Below are 13,635 nucleotides of genomic sequence, written 5' to 3' on the forward strand. Positions count from 1 at the left end.
CACTGTTGAACTTGAGGGTAAATATAACAAGGACAAGCAATGCAGTTGAAATGCAACATGAAGCTGAGTGGAAAGCCCAGCATTAAAAGAACTTAAAATATCCTCTCTAACTGAATATTAAAATCAGATTCTGACATTAGTAAATAAACCTTCCCAGAGTATAGTGGTGATGCAATAAATAATACTCATGTGATAACAAACTGGAATACTATAGTCTGTGACTCAAAAATAAATCTGCTCAGAATACTGTCCCTGAGGTTTTTAGATAGTGTTAATTCCGACGTTTATAAATAATAAGTATATTAAAAAATAAAAAAAAAAGGTGTAATCGTAATGTTTGCAAGTTTCTTATCAAATCTTCCAGATCTAATTATGAACTTAGCTTAGGCTCAGAGGATGAAAACAAAGAAAATGTTTCTATTTTTTTATTCATTTTGTTAACCAGGTAAGTCCACTGGATGCAGTATTCCTTTTTAGGAGTGACCTGAGAACACTGTCTATTTAAGTGAACTTCTGAGTCACACAGTAGGCAAATGAAAGTGGAAGGAATCAAACCTTATACTTAGCTGCAGAAAGCAGCTCATTAACAGTTTTAATTTCTCTAATTTCATCAGAAAACTGGATGGATAACTTTGTGAGGTAAACTTGTTATCACTGAACAATGAAGTGGTTGCAAAGTACAAGACACATTGAACTTGCCTGTAGAAAAAAAAGACGTGTCAGGGTATTACAGATACGGAGGGATACAGCAGATATCAAAACAGCTGATGCAAATAAAATGAAAAACTCATGTTCTCCATGAGCAAGCAACAAATGTAGTAGTTTTTTGTACATTGAGTTTTAGACCATAACTTTGGCACCATTCATTTCTCTGTGTTAAACTCTCTTGTAAGATATCTATGTAATGGAGGGAATCAATGAAAACTCCCAATCTGCAGTCATCTGCAAACTTAGCTGGCCAAAAGCCTGTGACATTAGCCATTACCGCTGAGAAATAGATGCCAGATATGAGCTGTACCAGCATGGAACCCTGAGATACCCCACTAGTGACCACTCTCTTAGTGGAGGTGGTATCAACAATCATGACTTATTGGGTCCTGTCTGTGAGCCAGTTGGCAATCCAATGAATTATGTTGGGATTTATGCCCAGTTCGGTAAATTTGCCAACTATGAGTGTGGTATTTTATTGAACATGTTAGCCAGGTCCGGGTGGTCAGTATCCACCATTTTTTCCTAATCCATTGCCTTGGTGACCTTCTCAGTGAAGTCTACTAGGTTTATTAGGCATGACCTTCCCTTGACAAAGCCAGACTAGGTTGGGTCCACAACTTTCAACCTCTTACTGCAAGAAATGGGAAAACTACTCAAGCCCAAACACCCTCGCCCAACGGTTCCTAGAATTTATAAACTCAAATACTATGGAACAACTGGTCACCACTCCCACAAGAGGGGAAAACATATTGTATCTGGTTATCACCAACATGGGGTCTCTATGTTCCACACCAGAGGTATACCCCTCATTGATAAGATCAGACCATAAACAAATCTCACTGAACATCTATATTCCGTCCCCACCCCTAGCCAAGGAAACCACGGTGAAGAACTTCTCAAAAGCAAACTTCACACTTCTCAAAACTGAGGTGGAATCCTTCAAAGCCCCCGGGACAGTGGAAAATATGGCCCAAAATGCAGAATCCTTTACAAAAGCATTCTATGGACACCTACAGGAATGCATGGAGCATGCTATCCCAAATAAAACCAAGACTCACTCCTCCAAAGGCAGGAGACCTGTCTGGTGGTCCCTGGCCATAAATAAGCTATACAACAGAAGGAGAAAGCTACTATATGACAGAGCAAAATCCCAAAAAGGGAAGGCATCACTGATCAGTACTAGCAAGAAACTACGATCCCTCATAAAATCATCTAAGGCCAGCTTCGAAAGAAAAATTGCACAAGACACTAAAGATAATCACAAGGCCTTCTTTAGTTATGTCAGAATCCTGGGAGGCAACTCCCAGATATGCTCTGAGTTAGTGCAAAATGACAAAAAATACACTGAATCCACAGACATTGCCAACATCCTGGCAGAAAGGTTCAGTGCAAACTTCCCCCCTTCCCCCCCAAAAGAGCAAATGTCTATCCCAACAGAGTGTAGCCTTCCTGAGATCACAGATGCACAGGTGAGAGCTGCCCTCTCCAAAGCAAAAAACACAGCATCAATGGGACCAGACATTGTCCCGGGCTGCGTCTTACATGAGATCCAAGAAGAACTAAACCCTCATATAAAGTCACTGTTCAATCGCAGCCTTACTACAGGATATGTACCCAAGGAATGGCGTACAGCAACAGTGGTCCCACTCCACAAAGGTGGTGCCACAACAGACCCCAGAAACTATCGCCCTATAAGCCTGACTAGCCTGGTCTGCAAAGCTATGGAGCGTATCATCATGGAAATCATAAACAAAGACATTGGGAACCTCCAGACACTGGATCCTACCCAATTTGGCTTCGTTAAGGGCAGATCTTGCCTCTTGAACCTGGTCGACTTCTTTGAAACAGTTACCAAAGCCATAGATGAAGGGAAGGTAGTCCACACATCCTACCTGGACCTCACAAAAGCCTTCGACACAATGCCCCACTTGGGCATCATAAATAAGCTCACCAGCTTAAATATCAACACCTATGTCACAAGATGGGTTTTAAACTGGCTCAGGGATAGAACCCACATGGTCAGAATAGCAGGTGCCATGTCAGACTCTAAACCAGTTACAAGTGGTGTCCCACAAGGCTCAGTCCTGGGACCTCTCTTGTTTGGTATATATTTCTCCGAGGTACAGGCTAACACGGGTGGACTATGGCTGACCAAGTTCACAGATGACTGCAAACTGGGTGCCATAATCGACTCTCCGGCTGACACAAGCATCCTCCAAAAGGGTCTCACAGAGATGGATAGCAGGTGCCAGAGCCATGGCCTAAAGCTAAATGCCAAAAAGTGCATAGTCATCCCCTTTGGGAAAAACAAAGTTCCCACAAATTACCACATAGGTGGTAATCCATTAAGTATGGAAGAAGTAATTAGGGACTTGGGGACCCAAGTAGATAGCAATCTCTCCTTTGAAAATCACATTGCCAAAGTGGTTAGAAAGACCTTCTATATATCCCACCTTATCACGAAAGGGTTCACATCTAGATCAAGAGAGGTCATTGTGCCCCTCTACTCATCACTTATCAGGCCCATAATTGAGTACAATGCCCCATTTGGGATGTACCTTACCTGACACCTGCAGCAACTGGAAAGACCCCAAAAGTATCTCACCAAGAGGATCAAGGGGCTCAAACAGATGCCCTATGCAGTTCGGCTAAAGAAACTCCAGCTCTACTCAGTTGCGTACCGCCTACACAGAGGCGATCTGTGTCTGACGTATAAAGCCATGTCCAACCCAGAATTAATGGACATGCTTCACCTCAGGAAATCCAAATCCCTTAGAGCTACACGCTCCAGGGACTTGAACCTCAGCACAGAAATAAATAGGACATGCTGGAGGGACAGATTCATATCCCAGAGGCTCCCCTCACTCTGGAACAAAATCCCAATCCATGTTAGGCAGAGCCCCTCACTGACCCTCTTCAAGAGAAATCTTGACAAGTGGATGGGAGATTGTAAGTTTACCCCTGGGATCTCTTCTGTGTCCCTGCTTGACAGAGGTACAGTAAACTAACCTTAAAAGGGCTACCTTCTGTGACCTACTATACAGAGGCACAGTCAACTAATCTAAAAGGGTGGCGAAAGCCAAACACACTCTGGCTAGGCTTATAAATGCCCTAGGGCAGATAGCCTAGTATCAACCTATGAACCTATGAACCTAAATCTGGAGAAAGGCATAAATAATGGGGAACTAAGGCCCAAAAATAGGGACAATTTTTAATTATTGCTCTTATAATTTTAGAAAGTTGATAGAATAGAATAGGTTTTGTATTAGCATGAAATTTTGGAAGATTATGAAGTCTGAAACTCAAATGTCTGTCCTCGTTTTTCAGACTTTAATCTTTAATGACTTGCCAATGATTTGCCAGAAAACCATAATTTTATGAAAAATTGACTAAAACATGAGGCAAAAATCTGGAAATTCTGTGAAAATATGTAAAGTTGAGAGGTAATTTGGGTCAGACGATGGTTACCTATATCTTTGTTAATCATTTCCATTGTAATTAATTCCATGGCTTTGCATATTAGACCAGCCAGACTAATAAGCCTGTAGTTTCTGTGGTAGGTTGATGGTCCATCCTTGTTAAGTGGAATAACCATTGAAGTCCTCCATTCTTATGGTACAAAGCCTGTTTTGAGGCTATATATGAAAAGTGACTTAAGTGGTCCAGATAAGTCATATTTCAAGTTATTTAGGAGGCATCCCTGGATTTTGTCGGGGTACAGTGAGGCTGTGTTTTTGGACTTAGAGAGTGCTGCTGGGACCTACTGCATGTTAATAGTTGGGAAGGTGGTTATGGTAGCAGATATTTCATGGGGGGAGGCAGAGAGGAGTGGGTGGTTAAGTATGAGGTGAATTTGTCAGCTAGCAAATTCATTATATTGCTCTGCTCATTGAAAGCGGCACCATTGACTACCAGTTCAGCACACTAGTGTGTATTGTATTTGAGGTTTCGTACATAGCTCTTGAAGACTTTGTGGTCATCTTTAGCCTTTGAGGCTATCTTGACCTCATAACTGGCCTTGCTGAACTTAATTAGTCCTCTTAGTTTCCTGTTTAGTTTAATTAGACAGCTCCTATAATTATGAGAGCTGCTCTTGCTGATTTTAACCATGATTTTTTTCCTTTTGTTATATACCCTATTAAGATTAGGATTCCAGCAGTGTGGTTTATTTTTAGAATTTGTTTTGAGCTTACTTCTAGTAGGTACAGCATCTTTTAGACAGCCATTTACGTTGTTGTACAGCATATCTGTGAACGATTCCAGATAGGTTGCAGTGAATTCTGGGTTGGATTGGCATTGAATTTTGACAAACTATTCTTTCATAGGATATAGTTTGCATTGGAATAGTTCCTAAGTGTTACAGGGTTTTCTGGGGTTACCAAGTTGATTTCTATTTTGTAGGAGACAGGGGTCTGACCTCATCAGTGAGGACATTGCACTTAGGGTGGGTTGCAGTGCCCTCCCATATTGGTGAGTACCAGGTCCAGTATGTTTGAACCTCTGCCGACTATGCACATTATTTGGTCAAGGGTGTTTCTGTTAAAGACCAGGAATCATTTTGCCTGTTATTATGAGGTAGTGTATGTTTCCCAGTCTAGGGTAGTTAAAGTCTCCCATGAATAAGAGTATTTGGTTTAATGATGACAGACTCCAGTAGGTCTAAGTAAAGAGCTATGCTATTCTAGGGACACAGGGGGTGACCAATTGCTTGCTAGGATATGCTATGAGACTTTGTTAGTGGTGATTTGTACATGGATAAATTGCAAGTCATTGTTCTGTTTAACCAGGATAAAGTTATGCTTGTTGCTAAAACAGACTGAGACACTCCTCCAACTTTTTTCCCTGTCTGTGCAGCTGATGGACTACTTTCTGTGGATTTAAACCAAATCTCAGTAACAGCACAGGTGTCTATATTCTCCAGAGTAAGGACAGTTTGCAGGCTGTAGAGTTTCTTGTTTAGGCTCCTAGCATACGTATCAACTGCCCAGATTTTCATAGAATGTCCAGATTTTTGCCTCATATTTGTGGTTTATTCTTCATAAATTTGTGTTTTTTTCTGAGAAATCACTGGAGTGATCTGAGGATTAAAGTTAGTAAATAACGACACACATTTGAGTTTCATTCTTCAAATCCTTCAGAAAATGTTATGTTAACACAGACCCTGTTACTCTAGCAACTTTCCAAGTTTATAAGGGCAATATTTACAATCTGTACCTGTTTTGAGCCTTTGTCCCCTCATTTTGTCAGGCTTTGTCCAGATTTCATGCACAAAGAGGTTGAGAGGTATGGTTCCTAGCATTGAGCAGTAACACCTTTAGGTTTCTTGGGGTTTTCTATGTTATGTCGGTGGGTTAGTCAATTTGGCATTAAGGAGGTGGATAAAGTTTTAGCAAATATTCAGAAACTTAGGGAAGATAGGTACAGACCATCCTTTGAAAAGCTACGTGGTTTGTTAACTATGCTCTCCCATGCTGACAAATATAGGTTCACAGATGTATACTAGGCTAATGTCATAGGTTAATGACCACTAAGGCCCTTATAAGCTAAACCATGAAACCCAAATGTGACCCACAAATTGGATTTATATAGGTGGTGATTTACTGACTGCCTTTGTCCATCATAGACATAGGAGCCAGACCAGATGTGAATTTTAATGGCTTCCTATTAAATGATCGAAGACGCATTCTTTTGAATGCTTCTTGATCGAACTTGAAAGCACGAAAAGGCAAAATAGTGAAATGGCATATATGCAAATTCTTTCCCTGGGAAAGAAATCGCCTGTCTGCTAACGTTACTTTGCCGTTTTCATGACTTTAGTGTGATCTTGGAGTTGGTATATTTAAGGGGGGGGCAAAGCCCCCCACTTTATGTAATGTTTAAAACATTTTTTTTTGTTTTGTGGAACAGCGATTTTTTTTCCCTTGTAAAAAAAAAAATCGCTGTTCTAAGCATTCGAGATTGTAAGCTTTCGCTTACATGGGTTCGATAAATCATCGTTCGTTTTTTAAGTGTTCAATTATTTAACATAGACCCAATTTCAGTTACCTATCCACTGATCCACATTGTGCTTAAATCGGCATAGGGAGATACTTTGCTTCACATGGATGGGGAGCCTGTTCCATAGAATGGGAATTTTCTGAGAAACATATCTGTCTCTCCAACATGTCCTATTTATGTCACAAGCAAAATTTAGGGCTGTTAATTGAGCAGTTCTGATGCTGTTTGTTTTGTGGAAGTGCAAAAGGTTCATCAAAATAAGATCCAGGGATGTCTTGTATGCCTGGCAAAGATCACCTCTCACAAGTGTGTATGACACCAAGTAAAGAGACAGGGCTTTGAGGCGATCAGTGTAGGGCATTATGTTTACTCCCTGTATTCTTTTTGTAAGGAACCTTTATGGACATTGTATTTGCTGCATGTGTCTGGTCAGGTACATACAAAAGGGGGCATTATACTCTATAATGGGTTTGATGAGAGCTGAGTACAGTAGTATGATGACCTGTCTGGATCTAGGTTCTATGCAGTTGCTTATAAGTTCAGCAACACAGAAGGATTTTCTTACTACCATGGACACATGTTGGTTGAAGGCTAGGTTACTATCTACTTGAGTTCCCAGATCTCTGACTAGTGAATCAACTTTTAAGCATTTTTTATTGATGATGTAGTTACCCGGCGTGGTAGACTTCCCAAGAGGTAATATATAAAATGTATATAGCATATAGTATATAAAATTCAAGCCATGCCTTTGACACCAACTATCTGTCTGTATTAGACCTTCCTGAAGGGTGTACTGATTTTGAGGGGATTCAATGACTGCTCCCAGTTTGCAATCATCTGCAAACTTGCTTGGTCAAAGGCCTTTGACATTAGCTTTGACATCTGAGAAGTAGATGCTAAAGAGGAGTGGGCCCATCACAGAGCCTTGAGGGGCTACACTGGTAGCCAGCCTCATTGTGAAGGTGGCCTCACCGATTCTAACCTCCTGCATTCGAGCTGTGAGCCAGCTATCTGTCCAGTGTGTTACAAAGGGTTTCTACCAAGTTCTGTAAGTACAATGCTGTAGTGGGGCATTGTATCAAATGCTTTAGCCAAATCTAAGTAGGAAGTATGCACCATTTTCCCCTCATCCATTGCCTTAGTGACCTCTTCAAAGAAGTCCACTAGATTCAGTAAGCATGCCCTTCCTTTTAAAATATTAAACTGGGATGGATCCAGTGTCTGGATGTCTCCTATGTCTTGTTGATGATTTCCATGGTAATTCTTTCCATGGCTTTGCAAATAAGACTAGTCAGACTAATGAGTCTGTATTTTCCAGGATCTGTTGAAGGTCCTCCCTTATGAAGGGGGATGACTGCTGCAGTCCTCAAGTCCTGGGGGACAAATTTTAAGATTATAGTTAAATAATGACTTCAAGGTACTGATAAGTCATATTTTAGACTATTCATGAGGCATCTTGGGATGTTATTGGCACCCATTGAGGCCATGTTATTGGGTTTAGTGAGTGCAGCCATTCCATGCTCCCTTGTTATAGTTGGAGGGATTATCTTTGAGGGTATTCTTGAGGGATGGTTGGGGGTGAGAGAGGGTGATGTTGGAACTGAATTTGTTTGCTAACAGGTTTGCTATATCATCAGACTCAATAAATCTTTCACCATTAACCACCAGTTCAGCACATTGCTGTGTGCTGCCTTGAGATTTCTGACATAGCTGTAGAAGCCCCTATGATTGTCCTTCACCTGGGAGGCTATCTTAATCTCAGAGTTGGCTTTTCTTGACCTAATGTGCCCTCCTACCTACCTATTAATTTTGACGAGAGAGTTTCTGTCTTTATGAGAATTACCCTTCCTGATTTTCCATATGTTTTCTCCCTTTTATTGTATATCCTGTCTAACTTGGGATGCTACTTGGACCAGTTGTTTCTGTGGCTAGTCCTGGGCTTACTTCTGGTAGGTACAGCAACCTCTATGCAGCCATTGGCATGGTTGCACAGAGTTTCTGAGAGAAATTTATCATAGGCTACTGTGTTCTCTGGGTTTGAAGGTAATTTGCTTTGGAATAGTTCTTAACTGTCACTGGTATTAATGGGATTACAGAGTTGATTTTGATTTCAAAGGAGACAGCTTTATGGTACAACCTTACCAGGAGGATGGGGGGGGGGCAGTGTTCTCCCATATTTGTAAGCACAGAGTCCAGCATTTTGGAACCTCTAGTGGGTGTATTCACTATTTGGTCAAGGGTGCTTGTACTTATGAAGTCCAGGAATCTCTATGTCTGTAGATTTGAAGCCGTGTAGGATTCCTGGTCTATAAAGTGGCAAGGTCTCCTATGAGTAGGATGTTAGGTTGAATGGTAAGTGTCTCCAGTAGGTCCAAGTATATGTTGTGAGCTTCTTGGGATATGGAGGGTGACTATAGCTGGTTAGGATATGGTATGGGATTTTGTCTATGGCGACTTGCATGTTTAGGAATTCCAATAAGTCATCCTGTTTGACCATACTAGAGTTATGCTTGTTATTGATGTATATTTTTTTAGACATCTTCCCCTTTAGCCGTTGTCTGTGCAGCTACTGGTCTGAAAAAGTGGAAGGCACTGAAAACCTGCACTGCCAGTGTACTCTTTACCCCTTTAAACCATGTATTGGTAACTGCACAGATGTCTATATTCTCGAGTTTGAGGACGGCTTGGAGGAAGTGTAGCTTATATTTAGGCTCCTGGCTCTGAGCAGTAACACCTTGAGGTTCAGTTGAATTTATTTTGCTATATTGGTAGGTTTGTCAATTTGGCATTACATAAAAAAGGCATTATGGGGTGGATAAAGTTTTAGCCAGTATTTGATAGCCTAGAAGGGAGAGGTATAGGCTATACTTGCTAACGCTATGTTGTCTGTTAACCACATTCTCCCAAGGTGACAAATATTGGATCCCCTTGGAATGACATCAAAAAGACAGACAGTTGTTGAAATGAATAATTTTTTGTTCATATTGAGGAATCATCCTTGGTGATGGTAATATGCTGCTCAATGCTAGGCTCATACCAGCCTAAGACACATAGTGTGAAAGCTCCATACCCAAGGAGGTATATCTCAGGTCATTTATACCTACATGGACTATGATGGAATCATATTGGTATCTGTGGCATAATGGCTTGAGTTCATGCATGATTTGGAGGATTCTAGCTCCAGATAAGCAACTAACAGGCATCTTGTTAATCTTGGTTAGAGAGGCATCAGTATATCTTACAATAGAGTCCCCTATGATTAGAGTCCTGGGATGTGTGTTTGCTTGCCCTAGGATTTAGTGTTTGGGACTCCACTGATAGTGACAGAATGTGTAGTGTTAGTTGTTTTTTTTTCTGAGTCTTCCTGGAAGGACACTAGAAACTAAGCCAATTAATGAAATCAGTCATCTTTTGTTTGTACTATGGCACCATTCTTGGTGAAGGTAGAGTGCTGCTCAATGCAAGGCACATGATAACTGAGAAACATATTCAGAGAAATCAACAATGTCTCTCTTCATATAGTCCACTGAAGTATGTCTCAGGTCATTAATGGCCACTATGACAGAATCAATCTAGTACCTGTGGTACAGTGACTTGAGTGAGTGCGTAACTTATTGGATCTTGGCTCCAGATAAGCAACTAACCATTATCTTCTCCTTGTTCAGTCTGGTGAGTGGGGTATCTGTCTGTTGTACAATGGAGTCCTCTATGACAAAAGCCCTCAGTAAGGTGTTGGCTTGCCTTATGGGCTTCACTGTTGGGCAGTGGCGGCTGGTGACTTCAAATCAAAGGGGGGCTGCAGGGGACAGCTGAATGGGAGGGGTCAATGGGAAGGGGTGTGGCCATCTAGAAAGAGGAGGGGCTATGCTCAAAACCACAAAAACTGTAACTTTAATTAAATACGCTATCCTGTGTGCCAAACCATCATTATGCGAGTCCAATCAAGACAAAATGAAGTGTAGAAGAAAAAAATATATATTTTAATACATTGCCTGCATGACAGCTTACTTAATATCTAGATGGAAACAAAAAGGTTGTGAGGCATGAAAAAATAAATTACTCTTTAAATACATTACTGGAATGCCAGTCAAAATCAAATATAAGAAAAACAAGCAGCACTCTACTCAAACCACTTCTTGCACTGCAGTTCTAATTATAATTTATATTCAGCTTTATTAAAGTACCAAGTAACATGCTGAAAGTAGAAATCTCTGATGCCCCCACTTGTAAAAATGTTCCTTAGCCAAAAAAAGACCTGCTGCCTGACAACTATCTACTTGTTTCATGGGGAAAACATGATCAAAGTAAAAAATGAAAAGCAAACAAGAAATAAGCTCAAGATACATTGCTTAAAAGGATTACTGTACAGGTTATGGACCACATGATTGGCATTCTGTTTAGTTTACGGGTAAAGCCTGCAGAGATGACTGGAAGTCTCCAAGTGTAATTAGCTTCTTAAAATAATGTAATCCTGTCCTTTATTACAAATACTGTCATATGCATTTCAATACCAAAGGCTTATACATTATCTAGTTAAGTATTCCCTACATGGCACCAACAGAAAGGCTTTCAATGTTGGCAATTCTTTAACAGTATGCTTATTAAAGGAAGCTTACTTGCATCTTACAATCTCAGCCAAGCTTACCTGATGGTCATTATAGTATTGCTACTTAAACACAGAGCAACAGGCACTTTGAGTAATAAGCATAAATCAACAGTACAAAAAATATGACAGAAACCAGACCATTCTGCAAAAATCAAGGACAGATGAAAAGCCACTCTAGTACTTGTGTCTACCATGGATGGGGGGGATACTCGCACATTTACACTGCATAACTACTCCTTGCCTTGCTTCGACACATCCAGAGTCACTACATAGGGGAGTGGGGTACAACAAGTATGTCACAATTTGAAATGTCTCTGGCTGACTGTGATGACCCTGACACATTTGTCATACCTCTCAACCTCAGAGCAAGAAATCTGGACAAAGCCATACAAAGAAGTGGGACAAAGCCCCAAAAATAAGGACAGTTTTTAAAATATTGCTCTTATAAACTTAGAAAGATAATAGAATAGGTATTGCATTAGTATGAATTTTCTGAATGGTATGAAATCTGAAACTCAAATGTCTGTCATTATTTTCTAACTTCAGTCTTTAATGATTTGTCACTAATTTGCCAAAAAACACAATTTTATGAAAAATGGACCAAAAATGTGATGTAAAAATATAAAATAGCCACACAATACAGCTGGGAACCTGTCAAAGAAGGGATACTTTAATATGAGTACTGCTAACTTGAGCAGCTGACAAAATAAAATAATCTACATGCATTTCTGAAATAAAAGTAATCTATAACTCTGATTATTACAGTTATTTCTTAATTGTAAACCCTCCATGTTTTCTTCCAAAATTGCTATTTTGCAGAGGGATTATTAGGGGAAGAGCAACATTTTGAGCCAAAATCAGGGATAGTTGAGAGGTTTGGCTATGCCTAATTCTATAAAGCAATTTATTTGCATGTACCTCTCAACCTGTTAATGCAATAAATCTGGACAAGGCCAAATATATTGGGGGAACATATAAACAGTACTAAAAATTGCTCTTGTATAAACTGAGACAGTTGATAGAACAACAGGTCTTATTTTAGCATGCATTTTTCAGAAGGTTATGAAGTCTGAAACTCAGTGTGCCATTATTTAGTGACTTAATTCCTAAATGATTTGCCAGAAAACCACTCATTTTAAGAGGAACAAAAAAAATAAGAAGCAAAAATCTATTCATTCTTTGAAAATCTGGACAGTTGGGAGGTGTAGTTCAGCTGGGGCTAAGTTTGCCACCCTTCCCCCTCACAAAATCATGGTCGAATGGAGCCTCCCCCTGCAGCCATTCCAATGATCCATTACTTGGCTATTTCACTCCATTTACCATAAACACTAATGTGCATACTGATTTACTTCTATGATGATTTGGACTTCATTTTAAAGTTTTATTTTGCATTTTACAGCACAAACACTAAGACATCTGCTAAACAAACTTAGCATTAAAACTTCTCTGCCCTTGAAACTTACATTCATTGAAACAGCATTGAAACCCACATTCAAAGAAAATATATTTTACCAGTGGCAGATAAAGATTAATTCTGGGCTGTTTTCAAATCGTAGGACCCTTGCATATGAAACATACATGTGCTCTTTGATACACCTTCCTATTGTTTTGAACATTTTTCAGTAAACAATGAAACAAAACGCATGCACCAATAATGACAAAACTGCCCAATTCAGAACATTTCCATCATAAAAGTCTACTCAAACTTCTACAGTCCACCATTATCAGTAAATATGCACAATTCTACAGTCCACCATTATCAGTAAATATGCACAATCTCTGAAGTAAAAAGTCATCTAAATAATTCCACATTAAATAAATCTGTAACTAATGAAGAGGTTGCTGCTAGCAAACACCTTTATATTTCATAGTTTCATCGAAAAATTAAAGTGTCTGATGCCCGAGGAATAAATTGCCTATATTACATTAAAAATACGCTAGTCATATTGCAATAGGAAATGGATGGCAGACTGATAACAGGCTCATAGTTAGCATCTTAACTTTTTCAGTATGGCAGCATTCACCCCTTGTGGGAGTAGAACCAACAACCTTCTGCATCAAAAGCAAGTACACAACCTGTTGTGCTATTAACAATGCAAGCTGACTTAGCATAAGCAGCACTAAACTTCCCTTCCCCTGCAGCTCTCAGCTCCTTGTAAAATCTACTCAATACTCAACTGCATCTCAACTTCGCAGCACAAGAAATCTGGAAAAAGCCAAATTTATTGGGGGAGGTCAAAAGGCCAAAAACCAGGGACACATTGCTTGTATAATATTGGAAAGTTGCTAGAATAAAATACTGTGTTACCACCATACATTTT

This window comes from Protopterus annectens, chromosome 2.part1 (assembly GCF_019279795.1).
Source record: "Protopterus annectens isolate FY-2018-M chromosome 2.part1, PAN1.0, whole genome shotgun sequence".
NCBI classification, from domain to species: domain Eukaryota; kingdom Metazoa; phylum Chordata; order Ceratodontiformes; family Protopteridae; genus Protopterus; species Protopterus annectens.